Source organism: Lepidothrix coronata, unplaced genomic scaffold, assembly GCF_001604755.1.
Source record: "Lepidothrix coronata isolate B3197 unplaced genomic scaffold, Lepidothrix_coronata-1.0 Scaffold88, whole genome shotgun sequence".
In the NCBI taxonomy this organism is placed as follows: Eukaryota; Metazoa; Chordata; class Aves; order Passeriformes; family Pipridae; genus Lepidothrix; species Lepidothrix coronata.
The window spans coordinates 834,708-853,088 of NW_016690268.1; the positions used below are offsets into that span (position 1 = coordinate 834,708).

At 37.0% G+C, this 18,381-nt stretch overlaps 1 protein-coding gene and 2 long non-coding RNA genes across 3 annotated transcripts in view; 2 read left to right on the forward strand and 1 right to left on the reverse strand.

The window, feature by feature from the left end:
* The window catches only part of GPC6 (glypican 6), a 755,565-nt gene that overhangs the window by 75,129 nt on the left and 662,055 nt on the right, over positions 1-18,381 (forward strand). The gene's annotated exons all lie outside the window — the stretch shown is intronic.
* On the reverse strand, positions 5,660-7,829 carry LOC108500289. The gene is made up of 3 exons (XR_001875814.1): positions 7,652-7,829; positions 7,016-7,088; positions 5,660-5,761 (listed from the first exon to the last, which is right to left on the reverse strand). It is a non-coding gene; the product is annotated as an uncharacterized LOC108500289 (long non-coding RNA).
* On the forward strand, positions 10,052-14,680 carry LOC108500288. Its single transcript, XR_001875813.1, has 3 exons — positions 10,052-10,211; positions 14,254-14,343; positions 14,424-14,680. It is a non-coding gene; the product is annotated as an uncharacterized LOC108500288 (long non-coding RNA).

An 18,381-nucleotide genomic window follows, 5' to 3' on the forward strand; every position in this document is an offset into this window, starting at 1 on the left:
CCAGAAGGAATGCAGGGGAAGTGACCTTCCTTTCCCCCCCTCCCCCCACTTTGCCTTATTGGCAGTTTGAGACAGAGCACAGGAGCTCTGTTAGAACGCTTGGGGCAAAAACTGAACTGAGAGCTGCCCTAAATGTTCTGACTCAGGGGGAATTTAACCCCCCTGAGGAAGGGACTTTCATGGGATGCCTTGCATCCCATGATATGACTGTGGTAGGGCGAGTTTTGTCCCTGCTTTGTGAGTCCACAGGAGAGAGACCTTCGGCTGAAGTCGAAGGACCAAGGGGTGAGAGAAAACCCCTGTGTTGTAATGAAGAGAGAGAGAGATTTTCCAGCTACAACAAATCCAGCTACGACTACTGCCTTGAAGAAGAGAGACACTGCTGCCCTGAAAGTGGAAAGGACCTTTTCTTCTTTCCTTCTGAACTTTTTTGGAGGGAAAGGAGGGATTTGATCTATGTAAATATATTGCTTTACCCTAAGAGAGATAGTTAGAATTGTTGTATATAACGTATTATAGTATTTATTGTGTAGTAATAAATTTTAATATAATTTTCCTCATGCTAGCAAATGTGTTATGTCTGAAAACCCTCTCACACTGAAGCCAACTGGGGGGGGAGGGGGCTTGGAAATTGGATTTTTGGAGGTCTCAAACCATGACAGGATGGAACTAAGTAATTTTTTGCAGTAAGATAAAAAAGAAGGCCCATAATGAATAGTAAATCAAAATGGTATAGTAAATAGTATAGTAAATATAAATTTGCTATTTAATAGTGAACAGTAATAGTAAACTACTATTTGGTAATTTATAAATTAGTACATTGAATAGTAAATAATAAATCAAGATTTTTCATAACTAAGGCTTCTAGTTTTGTTCTCTACCTATGGCAAAATACTGTTTCTCCTTTTTCTATATGAATTAATATTTAAAATATAATTTTCGTACCAAACCTACACGTATAAAAAACATGAACTCTTAGCTGTTGAGAACACAGTCCATTTTCATCCTTTACTTTAGGCACTTGCTTGAGTCACTGCAGCTAGAAGGGTAGTTGACTATGAACCCTCTACTATTAGAGGAGTAAGTTAAGGCTTAAGATGCTCTGAGGAAGACTGTGTATATCCATCTTCATTGGCTCTAGAAGGAACTTATTAAAATTCAAACTTAGATAGCTCAGATTTCATACATGTTGGTCATTGTTGCTAGATTTGGGGTACCAGACTGTGTGCTCCACACTGTAATTTAGTATTCTCAACATTCTCCACCTCCTTTCTTTAAGTTTTCTTCTATGATGACAGGAACAAGGAAGAGAGAATACAAGAATATATAGGTGCAATCTTATTTACCAGTCTCAAGACTGTACATCTTTATACACAATGATGACTTAATGAAAACTGTGCAAGTAGTCTTGAGTACAAAGTATCACTTTGCTCACATATGAATTGAGAAACCAGCATGTACATTCAACCATATAAAGACTGAGATTGACTCTGAAACTTGTTAATTTATGTAGATTGCTGGTCCCTCTTTTGCATTCTCCTTACAACAGCCTTACGTTGTTAAATCAAATGTAATCACTTAAGTGCAACTGCATCAGCACGGGTGCAATCCAACACAGTACTTCAAAATCGTATAAAGGTACTTAGAGATCACTTTGTATTAAACATAAAAATTATCAGGCATCATTATTTAGTGACCAAGAATGGTTTATCTTTTAGCTTTGTTCTCTGTACCTGTGGATCTTGTAGGTTTCTGGGGAAAGAGTTTCCTTTCATTGTGGAATTGACGGAGTCTTTTCTATGAGCCAGACATCTGCACTGTGATAGAAGGAGGATGTTGGATGTAATGGATTAAAGCACTCCTGTCAGAGACTGGATTTGGATCTCGCCGGATTGTTTGATTGATGGGTTGAATAAACCATGTTGTCTCTGTGTATGTGGGGGTAGGAGTAGGGAGGAAGGGCTAGGCCTAGGTCTGCAGCCAACATGTCCATGTCCATGCAGAGCACATGGCAGGGAAAGCGGTGTCACTGGGCTGTCAATGGGGTCCACCTGGTGGCCAGCCCACACCATGCCTCCTGCAGCCTTTGAGTGGCTGTGGCACCCCTGACTTTGGCTGGGGGGACAGTGAGGGGCAGTGAACCTTTACTCCTGTGGGCAACTTAAACACCTATTTTCTGTATTTCACTTAAGTTATGGATTTTTTCACTTAAGTTGCATGGAGTTTGTGTTTGCTGGGTGTGACAAAGGTTCCCTTATTATAGCAATGCTTGGTAGTGTCAGTAATCTGTTGTAACACTTTTCGGAAGTTGCATGTTATTTCTGTAAAACCCTTTTTGCCAAAATGCCAATTTTCTCACCAAATAAAAAGAAATCTCTTAGAGAAAAATGTGTAGTTTTTCTCCAGATGTGAACTCAAGGTATCAGAGAATCAAAGACTTTGCAAGGGTTCACGTGGGTGAAATCTCTTGAAGTCTCAAATTAAGGTGTACAACCGGTAAAAGCGTGGAGCTTCTGGACCCCTGTGTAACAACTCCTGACAAGTTCTCAAGAAATGTGTGTGCCAAGGACAAATAATCTAGACCAGAATTCAGTGCAATGCCTCCTTTGTAATATCTGAAAGTAGATTATGGGGACAATGCAATGATAAAGCAGAGATCTCTTTCAGATCTTATAGGTATGGGAGAGGGCAAAGCTGCAGCTGTGTCATCAGCTAGGGCAGGTAGTATTTAAGGTCTTCCATCAGGCTTCTAATAAAGGAATTTTACCAGGAACTTCTTTGAGAGGTTTGCTTTTATCAGAGATCTCCAACCTCTAGCAGAGGGGATTATCTAGGCACTAAAATACAACTGCCCCTGTAAAATAGAATAAAACTCATCCCATGTCCTGAATTTACCAGATTTTGGCTAATAGGATATTTAAACTGGGGAGTTTAAAACATCCCTCCAACAGAGATTTATGAGACTGGCAACGTTGATACCCAAATAAAAAATACCACTCTGCAGCATGATGTCTGGAGTCTGCAGAATGCAGAATGAGTTCAAAAAGCCAATTCTCTCTTCTCCTCTGGACACTAATCAGGTTTACATTTCCCTCTCTGTTACTGGACACTCTTTTCTGTTGTTCTTTTTTATTCTTCTATGCCTCAATAAGTTTTCCTTGCAATATATGCTGAAGCGAAGTTTCCACACACTTGGCTGTCAGGAACTCAGAATTTCACTTAGCACCAAAAATAATCTAGTACTGATCAGGAAAAACATTTTATTCATGGAAGTAATAGTTTGGTAAATTGTAAATTGTAAATTATTAAAACCTCTCCTTTTCAAAGTATTGTTTTAAATTAAAACCAAAGGATTGTGTAATCTATTTTATTATTTGTATGGAACATCAGTTAAAATTAAAAGGAAATGCCATTAAACTAAGCAGCAGTCTAAGTCGTTTTTATATGACTCCTAGCTCTTAATAAAAACATAGCTGTTCGTGTAATTCACTATAATGTTGGATAGCAATAAAATGTCTTTTTCATTACAATCAATACCTATGAATACCAAAGACCTGTAGTGTGCCATGGCCTTTCTCAATAGGCAGCCTCACTTGGTGGTAAGGAAAATTGCTACTGTCTTATATGAAACCATTTTAGCATCACCCCGAGCTTAATAGAGCAGTCTTTCATTGCCTGTTAACAAGCTGAGCTATTGCCAGGAAGTGTTTAAACTGACAAATGCTGTCAGTGCTCTTTCCTTGCAAAGATTAATCTTTTTGGTGTGTGTAGTGTGTTAACATTAGTTTGATTTCTATCAAAACATATGGTGATTAGTTTATTTGACAAATCAATCAGTCTGTTAGTTCAGGATAGAGAAAGTCTCTCAATAACAATAGCCAGATATCAGCATACCAGTGGTAAGTGGAAGTCCCTATGTCTGCGCTTAATTTCATCATCATTTCAGATGCATTAAAATATGGAGGAGATACAAAACTCAAGGGTTGTATTGTGTAGCCCTATCTTGTGCTCTGTAGTCACTAGTTCTTCCTGTGCAATATACAAGACATTGCTATTATAGTGACAACCCACATATATCAAAGTGATGGAATGACAAGCATCTCATAAAGGCCAGACATGCTGACATTATACAAGCATTTATGTACTTGCAGTTACATATAATGCATACTGATAATACCATATGTAAGTAGAACAAATGAAGGTACACAGTATTTATGGAGGTTTTGTGTAAGGTGAACGGTCACATAAAGAAATTTAAGGAAAGAATTGTTCCATTGCTCTGTATCCTAAAAGGGAAAAGATCAATCCTAAAAAATTTTTTAACATGAGAAAAATAAAACACGTAGGCTTTTTGGGTACATACATCAATTTTATGATTTCAACCGTTGAAGTTATAATAAGGATGCATTCTTTGTGCTGCAACATCTTCCAAATTACAGAAAGCTTTGGAAAGCTTTCACGGGCTGTTAGGAGACAGGAAGAGACAAGAAGAAACACTGAAGAAGATGGGCTGGTGTGTGCTGCTGTAGGCAGTTTCCTTCCTCCTTTATTTTATTGCAATCTCGATTCCATAATTTATCACAAGGTAACCCCCTTTAACCCTCATGGCACAAAGCTGTGCTGTACTTATCCTGCTGCCTGTTTCGCTGAGTGCTCTTCAGGTAGACCTGGTGGATGATATGTGTTATTTTTTGAGTGTCATAGAACTAGTAGTGATTTTGCTTCCAAGTCTTATGGTTAGGATTTTACTTTTCAGTAAGCCTGGCAAAAGGAAGTAATAAATTTTATTATTATTATTTTATAGGGGAAATGTACAATATTTTATTCTCTGTCCATTTCCAGGAGCCTGTAGCTTCATCAGATTTTCTAGATTATAAAATTCTTGAGGAATACATTTGTTGCAGGTAGGTCGGTTTGCAAGCTCCATTTTCAGCTGCAGGTTGAGCTGTGGGCAGAGAGCCCGAGAGGAGAGGAGAAGCTGTGAACTGCTGACCCTTTGCATAACAAAGGCACCTAGAAGGCACTGGGACCCGTGGAGCAGCCAGGAGAATGGACATTGAGAGACACAGCTGGAACCGAAGACTCGGGAAGATGAGCGAGAGTTTCATGTGCTTGGACTGTGAGGATATAAAAGCACAAGGGGTCCTTGGTTGAGGGTTCCTCCTCGGAGGCACCAGCTCAGGCTGTTTCTGTGTTACTGAGCCGTAAATAAATGGCTCTATGGAATGAGACATCTGAGACAACGCTGTAGGAAACCTAGTCTGATTCTGAGTGGGTGTTTAGGGAGTCGAGCGGGGCACCCGTTGGCTCACTGGAGCTGCCGGCTGAGAAGGGGCTTCGGTGTCTCTAGCTTTGAGAGTGTGACTGCCAGAGAGTCTTGTGAGTGGTGAGACTGGGAAGTTTCCTTAACAAAGTGGAGTTGGATGTGAAGGGAAAGGAAGACGCAGTTGTTAGTCTGAACCTTCTAATTTCAACTGGTTTTCATGAAACAATTAGCAATTTCATTATGTCTTTTGTTTTGAGCTGGAACAGTTATTAGGCTCTTTAGATAAAATCTTCATGAAGTCCGGAAGCAACTTAAAATCTCGCTTTCAAATGAAGTAAGGATCTTTCCTTGAGAGTTACTTTTTCATTCCCCTGCCTAATATAAACTTAAGTTGTAGCCTTTCTGAGACATGTAGTTAATCTGTGGGGAAAAGTGACTCTTTAACGAAAGTTTTTTTTCTTTGTGCTCTCAGGAATGTCTGGAATACTGTAGTGACTAAAAAAGAAGAAAAAGAATTAATGAATAACTTTCTTATGCCAGCTGTGGGTTCAAATCCATATTTCTTGCTACTTTTCTCAAGATATGCAGACCTAGAAATAAGGTTTCAGAGCAAGAAAAAAAAAAGCTAAAATATAAAGAGATACAGATTCTCACAAAGGGGGGAATTGTCTTCTTTTTTACTTGCAAAACCTCAACGGAATCAAAAGGAGGACAGAGCAGTGCTATACAGTTCCCTGAAAAACAGTCGTCCTCTATATCCTGGAGAAGTAGGATTTTGCATCGAAATCAGGCTCATGCTACACCAAGTCTCAATACAAGCACTGTATTAGTTGAGACATGGGGGGAGTTTGGAGGGAGCAATCAAAAGGAAACATAGAGGAAACTCCCACTTCATTTAAAGCACTTCCTAATTGCTAAGTTCCTGAAATAATGTTTGAAACAACTCTGAAATTTCATGCATTCTAATTACATACAGCAAAGTAAGATACAGGTTTTTCAAGAATCTTTCCATATCTGTGAAATGCCATTGAGGGTTGAATGTACAGCCTCTCTAGATCAGGAGACCAAGTTAAATTGAGGGCTGTCACTGCATAATAACAATGTTGTTCTTCATAAAACATTCGTTATATTGTGGGCCAAAGGTTTCCTGTTTCCCTGAGCTGTGGGATTTAGCACAGTTGTGTTAGTGCTGAGAATTTTATGCAAAAGCCAGTAGTTATGCTTCTGATATTATAGAGATATCTGAAGTTTTAAATAGCTACCCTTTGCACAGCTTGTGAGAAAAATTTAGGCACACATAATTTAATTTCTAGTTCTCTTTAAGTGGGGTTTGAAAGACACTTTCCAAAATGCCAAACTGATTTGGTTTTTTGGAAATAAAATACATATTTGTCAGTTTATTTATAGCTTTTTACTTGAGTTACGTTATTTTGAATGTGTAAATGAGAAATTATCAGAAATAGGACCTATGTGTACATCAGGCAAGTAAAACATACAAGGTTAGTATACTCTGATAAGTTTGCATACCACTGGGGATGAGACCAATTTTTTTGTCATCTGGTCCTCATGACTATTTAAAAAAATGCAGAAAGCATTTCTATATAATGTATCAAAACCACTTTGGAAGCAGAAATCTTTTTCTTCATAATCATGTAATTGTACTTCTGTTCCAAAATATGTTTATCCATATGCAGAAGTTTTGGAATCTAGTTTGTTATAAGTTCTGGGCTTCTAAACATTTACACTTACTTTGAGCAGATTTTAATTTTTGGAGAAGATTTTCAGTGCTAAACAGAAGCATTTTCATTGAAGATTGCATCTGCTGCAAAGGAACAGCAAATGGGTGTTAATATCAGTGAAGATATTTGCAATGTGGAGGCTTTTCTTGTTTGGTTTTTTTTGGGGTTTTTTTTTTGGTGAAGTTTGCATAAAGTCTCTGGAACATTTTTCCCCTTATCTTCCTGCACCAATACATTAAAGCCTTTCCAGAACAGCAGAGATGCTTTATTAGCATTTGCATTTTGTTCATAAAATTATCATCATACTCCTTTTGTTCAAGTAGATCTCATATGATCTTTCTGAATAGCTGCAGAAATAAAATCAGCTTGCTGCCTGCAAAAGCCAAGGTCTTGCTGGGAATCAGACTGTGGCCCTAGTAAAAGAGTAATATTAGGGTGATGGAATCCAGATCAAATAACAATCTCAAAAGTGTGGGGAACATGGAGAAATGTAGGAGCTCTGTCTTCTGAGAACTGTACTTCAGTATTAAAATCTGCCATGCTAATTGCTTAAGAAATCTCTCTTAGATTGCTTTTAGTTGCATGCAGGTGAAATTGCGTTATTTAAAAAAATACCAAAAAAAGCATCCATTGTAGTTTCAAGTACCTTGTGGTCAGTCGGTGGCTTTTGCTGCTTTATGCATTAAACTATAAGCAGTGTAGTTGGCTGAAGAGAGGGATATGCAGACAGTCCTATGGTTTGGAAGCAGATAGCTGAAACAATACACATTTACTTTAGTGTTTCAGTCATTTAGTATCTTTTGGAGAAATAGTTTAACAGTGTGATTACAAGAAAATATATGCACAGTTTAATGTGCGTAACCAAGGTAACGCTGAGGTCTGCTGGGAAGGAAGAGGATTTATTTTGGAACCTGTTTTATAAAAATGTGTATTAATTGGTATCTCAGAATTGTGTCTGGATTTCAGTTTCCTATTTTCCTATTCCAGTTTCACAGGATCTGCCTGTGTGAGAGCTGAATCTCTCAAAAATGCTGACATTAATTTTTAGGTTTTGAATCCAATTTTGAGGGAAGCTTTTACTTCAGGGAGTTGAATTAGGGCCTATAAACTGTATAGTCTGTGATGACACACCAAAAAGATGTGGTAGCTTGTTATAATAAGGACTTGTGCTTGACACTTTTTGAAACTTTATAAATGCAGTTTCTCTTTTTAATTGCCCTGTGAATTCTTGCTGCCCAATGCAAACCTTGCCTGGACAAAAAAAATTCTGATCCCCTCTGGAGTCTGGATCCTTATCTGGAAATACTGGCTGGAAACATAACCCCATGTTACTTATAGATAAAGGTCCAAGCTTTCAAAACAGGTTGCAGGGAGAAGTTTAAGGTCCAGCCTTGCACAGGCAGGTTGAATTTAGTGTTGTTAAAAAGCATGCTGTCCTATTGCATTGCATTCAGAAATGGGGTTTCACTAATAAGTCCCAAAATATCTGCTGCTTTTCTGTTCATTTTCATTTAAGGATTGTGTTTCATGGCTGACTCAAAATCTGTAGCTTTTGGATCTCAAGCAGATTTTTGCCCTTCTGTCTGCTGTTTAGCTCTGATAGTATATCTGTTAATGTATTAATATGAATACAATTTGGAGCAATGATCATGCTGGAAATCCCTGGTGGAACTGTGTGACTACAAGGCCTCTGAATTTACTGTCTAATATCTGAAATTCATGTCTAATAGCTTCAAGGTCAGACGTCTGAAGCAGTTACAGTGTTTTGTGTTGATGAAATATTGCATTAGCAGTATATAAATGTTGATTAAGTGTTATTGACAGTCATTGGTAAATTATTGGCTTGCTTTTCTGCTACTGCTAGAAAACTTAGATTTCTCCAGACTTCTTACAGCATAGGTAGACAGTTTTACATAAAAATTCAGTGATCACATAGGTAGCTGCTTACAAATATGTTAACTAATGATTTAATTGGGTCTCATTTATAAAATATGGGAAGGTATTTTTTTGTGTGTTGCGAGATTAATCCTTTTTTCTAAGGATACCAACAAATATATAATATTATTTTAAGAAAAAATAACCAGTCTATTGTCTTAGAAAACTGCTTAGTCCAAAGCCTGTTAAATTCAATGGGAGTCATTTGATTGACTCTTAAAAACCCAGACTTTGGCATCATGCCTTTTCATCTTTCGTCCCCAAACCTTCTGCTTTCCAGGTACTCTCTACCTACCGTAAATACACCGTGTCTTCCATGATTATGAACAAATTCACATACTACATAGTATAGCAAAATATTCTCTATGCCTTTTCTGACTCTCATCCAAACTTCTTTTACTCATACAGTCTCCCATAATTGTCTGTTTTCTGGTGTTTTCTAGGTAGAGCATATTTGTTATGACAGATGTGCTAGATCTGCACTACAAGTTGCTGTGTTGAATACCTTGCATGATTCTCATGTGTAGAATGAGAATTATGTGTAGTTTTGCAAATGCAAAAGCAGGAGAGTTAAGCAATCAGAACAAAAAGCCTTCATCCCTGGGGTCCTAAACCCAAGAAGGACATGGACCTGTTGGAGCGAGTCCAGAGGACGGATTTAAAAATTATTAGAGGGCTGGAGCACCTCTCCTGTGAAGATAGACTGAGACAGTTGGGGTTGTTCAGCCTGGAGAAGTGAAGGCTCTGGAGAGACCTTCTAGCAGCCTTCCAGTACCTAAAGGGGCCTACAAGAAAGCTGGAGAGGAAGTTTTTACAAGGACATGTAGCAATAGAAGAACAAGGGAGAATGGCTTTAAACTGAAGGGGTGGATCTAGATTAGAGATCAGGAAGAAGTTCATTATGCTGAGGGTGATGAGGCACTGGAACAAGTGGCCCAGAGAAGCTGTGGATGCCCCATCCCTGGAAGTGTTCAAGGCCAGGTTGGATGGGGCTTTGAGCAACCTGGTGTAGTGGGAGGTGACTGCCTATGTCACAAGAGGGTGGAACTAGATGATTTTTAAGGTCCCTTCCAACCCAAACGATTCTATGATTCTATTCCATGATCATAGAAATGCAGTGAGCAGATCTTTATCCATCTGTCAAAAAAGAGGTCTAAAAACAGCTCCTTCGAATGCTTTGGACTCCCCAGTGTAAAACTGTGTTTTATAATCACTGAAAGACACATCTTCATCCCTCAATCTTGTTGTTGAAAGCTCTGAAGCTCATCTAGGTATTTTCTAAGGAGAGAATGGTTTGTTGTACTTTGGATATTCTGAAATTGTGCTGAGGAGATAAAACACTTCTTAGCATGTCACAATACTCATTTATAAATCTACTTAGCAGTCCTGGATGAAAAATCCTGACAAGCATGCTTAGCTCAAATCTGTGTAAATTAAAAAGGGAAAAAAAGAAGTTGGTTACCATGCTGTCTATTTTGCATGTTGTGTTTCCAAAAACTGACCAGTAAATGAAAGAAAAAAAATGCTTTGTTTTCTGACATCAACATTAAAACTAAAAGACGTCTCTATGTCTGTATGCATTACATAGAGGATTATATTTTCTACATGCTATTCAGGTTTCTTTTGGGAGAAAAATGCTTTTTGGCAGAAGTGTTAGCTTTATAGGTAATCTCCTTTCTTGAATGTCAGTAGGCATCTGGATAGATTTACTTGTTCTCCTTCAGTTTTTTCTGCCTTATTAACTTCTACTTTTTTTAGGATTTTGTTTTACTGTTCCTCCAGCTGAAACAGACATTTCCTTAAGAGAGTGAACATAACTCTGATGAGGCAGGTATCAATTTCTGCATTTGACATGGTTACCTCTGAGTAAATGAGGTGGACTCTCACATTGCCCTCATATATGGTGACCTTCTGATAAGTGTGTCCAACAACCTTATATCTTCTGTGTCCACTTATGTCTTCTGTGAGTCAATGTACTAAGAATACGATTGATGCAAACATGTATAGGAAATAATGTGTGTAGTCATTACTGAGTCATGATTGTTCCTAGGCACAGTAGTAACTAACCCCTTTGAGAGGACAAGAAATTTATACCCTTGTTCATCTCCACCCTAATTTTTTCTGAGTATACTATTCTGAATCCCATAAGCCAGTAATGAATCTAAAACCTTGGAGATAGCTATAAGGTTTATAACACTGAAATGTAGGTGGGCACAACATATTGTATTTTCCATACTGTTGATGTGAATAACTGTAATTCATGCTTAAAATGTTGCAAATGTTTAGACGTGAAATAAAGCCATAGTTTAACTTAACCAGTAAGAGCATAAAGAAAAGGTCTCAACAAGACAAATGAGGTAGAGTAATGCTGAATGACAGTAAAATTCAGTAAAATTCATCTGGAAAGTGAAAGAGATTACAGCATCATTTGTTTCTACTGTCCCTTCTTTCCTTTTTCCCTTTTTCTCAGCCAGTTGGGTAAAATGGGAGGATCCGTGTAGTGCTCTGTGAAGCCCTGTGACCCACCCAATGCTCCTCCCACCCCAAGTCAGTCCTCTTGCAGGGTAAATTCTGCCATCTTTACTTATTATTTCATGATCTGTTATATGGGAAACACTGCATTCCAGCCAATAAGGCATAAAATTCTAATCTGTTGGTGTTGACAGAATTACTCTCAGATTAATATTACTTTCAGGAGGATAAAAGCTTTACCAAGGCAAAATGAGATTTTATATGCTCTCAGACTCTGGAAATGAAGACTGTTTTTAAGAAGAATTTTTGTTAGGATGACCATTAAATTTATTAGGGGTAAAATGTTCTCAAATTTTACATCTTCTTCCTGTTCTTCAAAAATTTTTGTTGGACAAGAGACTGTAATTAATGACCTTATATATAGTTCTGAATCTTTGTAATGAGCAGATGGTAACTGATACTTACGTCTGTTCAATAATCTCATATTATGCTATTTAGTTTTTGGAACCAAAGTCTGCTTAGAACTGATTTTGATTGTTTCTCTATGTGAAGGATCTGTACCTTGGAATCTTGCAATCAAAATATTTTGAAGGTTATATCTTACCTATATTACTAGAACTGATTCTTCTATAAATGGTATAAAAAGTGTTAGATCTCGTATTGTTTCCAAAGTGGGGGTTTTGTGTGTGTATATTTTGTTGTCATTGTTATTGTTTTGTCCGAATTTGCAATGAGCGTGTTAAGGTAGATTTAATTTTCTTTGATTGTTATTCCATTTGGAAGACACAAGTTAAAAATGTTCATTGGTGTAAGGATGGTTGATGGCTTTAAATATGCTGGATAACATTTACAGAATTGCTTTGTCATAAAAATACAAACACCGAAAAGTTAAGAGTTGAGTGACAATAATTAGCTAGACTGACTTTTGGAATCAGTCTAATGGTTCAATTTAACGTCTCTGTTGGTAAAATAGGTATAATAACCTAGTTATGTAAAAATACTCTCCCAATGAACTGTGCAGCATCATTTTCCAGATGCCGTAGTCATATAACTGTATGGATATAAGGACTAAAGTGACCACAGAATACCTAAGAATAAAGCTCCAAAGACATTAAAAAAGGGATGGTAGATCAACATGGTGACTGAAGAAAGCTAAGTCTGCCTCAGTTATCTGGAGAATGGAAAAGACCTATGGAAGAACAGGAGCTCGACATATGTATAGATTTTTTGAAAGGATATTCATCCTATTTGAAAAGTTAAGTTATAAATGTAACTACATTTTTTTTAAAGAATGCTACCACGTACCTTTTCCTAAGTAGCTGATGAGATTTTAATTTGGATTTGCTGAGGATAAATTGGTTATTACCTATGTGGGCTGCACTCAAATACCATATCTGACTACAAGTGTGGGAAGATTCTCTGTGTTCTTTGCTATACCTGTATAATCTGGCAAGCTGGAAAATGATTGAGCTAACCTAGAACTAGTTGGAAACATGATTGCTTCAAATTCATACATGAAAAGAGCAAGGAAAGAATAACCCTTCTGGTGATCTGAGGGGGAAAATGTTCACTAAACTCTTAAAGTTACTTTGAAGTCTCATGTAAGCCATCAGGTGCCCAAGTTTTTAAATTACATACTTTAAGAAGCCAGGCAGTCATATTCCAGCAGTGCTTTCTATCTATGCTTTCCCCTTTATGCTCTAAGTAGAAGAATGAATTTGTACTTAAAGGAAGACTATAAACATTCTGATTGCCTGTAACGGGAGTGATAGATTTTATGCTGTACATCTTTTCAGCGAATTTTCTCAGGGACCCTCCACCGTATTTTAAGATTTTATGATCTTGATTACTAAAGCTAAAAAAAAAAAAATAAATCTGTTTCATGACCATTTTTTCTGCATCTTGCCCTTCTTTCAAATTGATAAATGGACTTCAGTAAAAGGAACTTTTGAGATACATGAAAATGGACTGTTCAGACTCTTCCTTCCCAAGTGTAAAGGGCATATAGTTATTTTAATAAATCTTTGCTTAATACAGAGAAGAGAGTTCTGTCGTAGAGAAGGGAATAAGCAGGTGAAACAGCACTTATAAGGGATGAGGAAAAAGATGTTGCACAAATGAAGGCACAGGGTCAGAATCTGGGGAGTGCACAGGTTGAGTGTTTGAATAGGAAAGGCTGTGTCTCTTAAAAGTTTTTCTGAAAGAGTCTGCAAGGTGGAGATATGTCCTAAATATAGGATCTAGACATGTCACTTGAGATAAGTCATTGGTTTTCTATCTGAGGAGGCTGGAATTATTCACAGACATACAGGAAAGAAAGAGTAAAGATCTCTCAGGCTGAACAGTAAAATTAAGAGTTCTCTTTATGCCATTATTATCTTAAGCCAATAATTAGGAACTTCTTGAAATATATCAGTGTTATATTAAAGCAAAATTAGAGAAGTAGGACTAAAAGCAGAAAGGAGTGATCCCAGAAGCTGCAAGATGACTATATTTCAAGAAAAAACTTGTTCCAGCAGCATTTGAAGATTAGGAGGGTGAAAATTAAGCACTGGTGCTGCTTTTGGCCAAGGAAAAGCATCGACAATATTTCTGGGAAAGTTGCATCCATGGAATACAAGGATAGAAGTCATGCTGAATTACAGGAACTACAGACACAAAGTATAAATAGAGAAAAATAAGAACTTAGAGATAACTGTAAGAAAATACTTAAGATGGGATTGTAGGTGGTTGATTATGAGTTGTTTCTGTTGTGGTTTTTGTTGAACCAAAATGACTGAGGATTTGGACAGGTATTCTCTGCCTAAAGAAGTTACCATATCTGTCTTTTGTCTCACTTAGAACACTATTAGAAGGACTCAAATATAGTCTATGCAAGTCTTAGTTTTCATCATATTGATATTGCAGATCCAGGATCCAGAGCACTATTAGGTATGCTAAGATTATTATTATTATTAATTATAGTAGCAACAGTAATAGTAATAATATATCAACAACAACTTTACCTGCAGTAAGAAGATGCGAGTGATAGCACTGGATAAATCTGAAGAGACATGCACTATAGTACTGTATATCCGAGAGCTACCAGTATCAGATGCTGAAGCAAGAACAGAAGATCAAAGGAGCATAGAATGATGTCCCTCATTACTTGCCCAGACCCCAGCAATTTATAGGATTTTTTTTTTCATAGTTCTTAAATTAATTGTCTTCCATGATTTAGGCAACATTGTGTTTCAGATTAGAGTAAATTTGTTGATGGGCATAGCCTGACATAGCCAGTCATTTTTCTGTGGAGATGATAGCTATAGGTAGAATCTGATATGTACTTCACTCGTGGTTCTACCTAACCTCTCTTTGCAGCAGAGAACTTTCTTTTGAAGATATTGACTCAGTCTATTTCCTTGTATAAAGTACTGTTCTTTTTTACTTACTTTTAAATCATAACAAAGAGTAGGGTATTGTGCCTTTGTTTTGTTAAAGATGAGACAGTAAGGGATAGTTCTTTTGGAAAAGATTGTGTCACCATGTGTTCTTTTTTTTATATCTTCATAGCTTTGAGCTTTACTAACTGTGGTTACACAGCTAAATACCTGTCAGATTTCAAGGATTTGATCTGAGAATCAATATTTTAGTGTTGGACTTTCAAACCTATTCCTCAAATCTCAGGTCTTAGAATAAAACCCCTAAACAGCTGAATGACATAAGACGCATCATATTGCTCTTGTGTGGAAATGGTATCAGTCTCTTTTTTTTTTTTAAGGGATATAGAGTGTATCATTGTAACTTTTTTTAGTCAGTTTTATTTTTGAAAAGTCTGTTAAAACTTAAGCTGAGGCATTTCTCATGGGTGACTTTCTGGTGATTTTTTTCAAAAGCAAGCCTATTACTTTTTTTTCAACCAACTGGCTTTCAAGTCTGTTCTACTATATAAAATTCTACTGTGTGAACCACCTAATATGCATTCAGAACACATAGTGCTTTAATATCATATAACAGCAAATTCATTCTTCTATCTTATTTTGGTGTAGTCAATTTATTTTTTTTAATTTTTCTTTTTTTTTTTATTCTTTTTTTGGGTTTTTTTTTGAAATTAAATTTAGTTCATTGAAAGTATCATATGGTAAAGACTCAAAGAGGTGAAGATTAATGTGTGCTTTTGGAAGTCTGCCATGTCATCTTTGCTTAATCATAACAAATATGTGTCCAATGCTCCTAGAGTCAGGGTTTACTGACAGTCCAATGTAGTATCTTAAGGATTGCTTAGGATCTTCTGCATTTTGTCAGTGAAGGTTGTAGTGACCTAAATTAAAAAAAGCTAAGTCCATAAAACCATTCAATCCCTTTTAAAAAAGATGTGTCAGAAACAGCACTAATCCATGTCATTGATAGCAGATAGGTCTGTAATTGAGTGAAGTTAGTAATTCGTTTTGGTATTGATAAACCTGATCACATCACTTAGGAAATATTTTTGAAGCCATACACTTGCAATTTTGACTTTGTTCCTGCTACTTCAAAGAAGCAATATGGCTAATGCAGTCAGAAGAAGATTGCTTTGGTTTGGTTTTGTTTGATTTGAATTCCCATAAATACTGATTTGGTCATGGAATAAGGTGGCTGACTTCAGCTGAGTTATATCCACATATACGATATTTGACCCAAGTGATCTGATGCAGGGAAACACTGTGTTTAATAATAAATCTGTTTGAAAAAATGTATCTCTCAACTCACCAAGGGCCAGACTGCCAACTTCAATGCATTACTGGGAATCTGAGAGACACAAATATTACCATGACAGAAAAATCTTAAAATTCTCTGGGACTCATTCTTTCTTAAAAAAAACCCAAATCCCTCTTTCGGTAACTTCAGTGTAGAAATCTTTATTTTTGATACAAATAGTTCTTAACAGTAGAAGTAAGGAGAAAGCAAGCATAGTGGGGCATGCACATTCCTTAGGGACTGAAGATTACTATATGACTAACATGACCTTTTTTAAGTGATCATGAAAAATGCAACTCCCAAATTTTGCACTCACTAGAATGCAAAACAGGCTACGTACCTGGAAAAAGACATTACCAATAGCAGAAGTAAAAATCAGTGCTGCATTGTAACAGGCATTGAAAAATAATTCTTGAAGCTGTCACAAACAATGAAAGGATAATTTCTGCTATGTGTGTAAGTTATTTGAAGTGCCTCTAGTAACTGTTTGTACATAGAAGAAAAATGGTATTTGGGCCCATTTATCTTATGGTCATTCTTTGGTGATACTGAATAATTTCGTAGTTTCACTGTGTTCAACCTGTTTTAGGGTATTTTTCTGTTAGCTGCCAGACAATGCTTAAAATTAGTTTATGCAAATTGATAATATTTGTTTGTATTTCATTTAAATAATATGTTTCATTTATAACTAGCTTTTTTATTAACACCATGGCAGTTATAGCTTCTTCGGCTGGTTTTTTTGGAGTTATATAAAGCACTTATTTAATTTTGCTATGCACCAAATTTGTAAAACTACTAACCTATGATTTGACAAAATCTTGAAATCATTAGAAAACTCCTTACAAGCAGCAGAGAACCTGCCAAAGCCAGTGAAGATTCTTACCACACATGGAAATTGTTTCCTCAAGGCAAGCAGCTTTCCATTTTTGTGAAATGATCAGAAAATGTAATTCTGATTTTTTTGTTTGTTTGCTTATGCCCCTTTGCATTATTTTATAACCTGTGGAAGCCAAAATGGTGCAGTGTAGGAGGATATTAAGCCCCCTGACTCATATTCACAGATATTTTCAGCATGACTAAAAAAGTTCTTATTTTTCTCCTTTGCTGCCACACCTAACACTCAGTTTTAGTACTGTAAAGTGCTGTTGTTTTTAGCTTAGAAAATGCCCAGGACTGTGAATCCTAGTGGAGTAGGAAAGTTTCCCTTTCTGCTGTTCCTTGTCTAACTTCCAGCCATGAGAGGAGCATCCAGCCGGGATGGTCACCGCTTCAGCCATTTCAACACATCCCGTTTGCAAACATTCACCATACAAGCTTGAATCCTGGTTTTTAACTCCCTAAAAGACTGCTGCGGTTTTGAAGGGGGCTGAACTCTCGTGCTCTCTCTCTATCTGCTAAATGCATCTTGATGGTCATTCTGTGGCACTGAGGCCCCTGGGAGAGGAAAACCATGTCCAGGGCATCTAAGCCCAGCTCCACTGTCATGCATGCTCCTGGGGCAATGGTTGGAAGAATGACAGTTGGCACAGGTGGGAGCCACGACAGCTGCTGTCCTACCCATTTCATGGTGCAGACAGTCAAATGATTGACTATTTGATAATTTCAGAACCTGAGTCTCAAGCTAATAGTTATTAACAATAATTTCTACACTTTAGCATCTTTTTATATTCCATGAGTATACTACTGCAGTAGAAGAAATACATCCTATCACCTACTGCATACCTGAGAGTAATTTATTGTGCACTGAGAGCTGGCTTTAAAAGTTGAAAAGCCTGTAAGGGTGAAGTCTTGTTGTCTATCACATTGTTCAGTCACCAGAAATGATCTTGCTTTGTTTTCTTTCTTCCTTTTCTTTTTTTCACCTTTGACTAACAGCCTTTAGGGAAAAATTAGTTTATTTAAATCTATATTTGGAGGAGCTATTAAAAGGAAAAAAAGTCAGAAACAAATGAGCTACAAGAGACATAACAATAAAATCTTTCCTTGGTTATTTCAGTGTCTTGACACTTAACAGCTTAAATAACACTCTTCTTTCTGCCCCAAAGTCCCTAGCTTGAGAGTTTTTAAAGGACATTTTATCTGTTTCAGGTGCTAAAATTGTTCTGGAACTGCTGAGTGGATGCTCTAAGTAACTAGGTCTCTTGCTGTTCCTAAGTAAGAGCATTTCCTTCCTTCTTTCCTGCCTTCCTTCCTCCCTTCATCCATTCATCTGTCCTTCCCTTCCTCCCTTTTTTCCTTTCTTCCTCCCTTCTT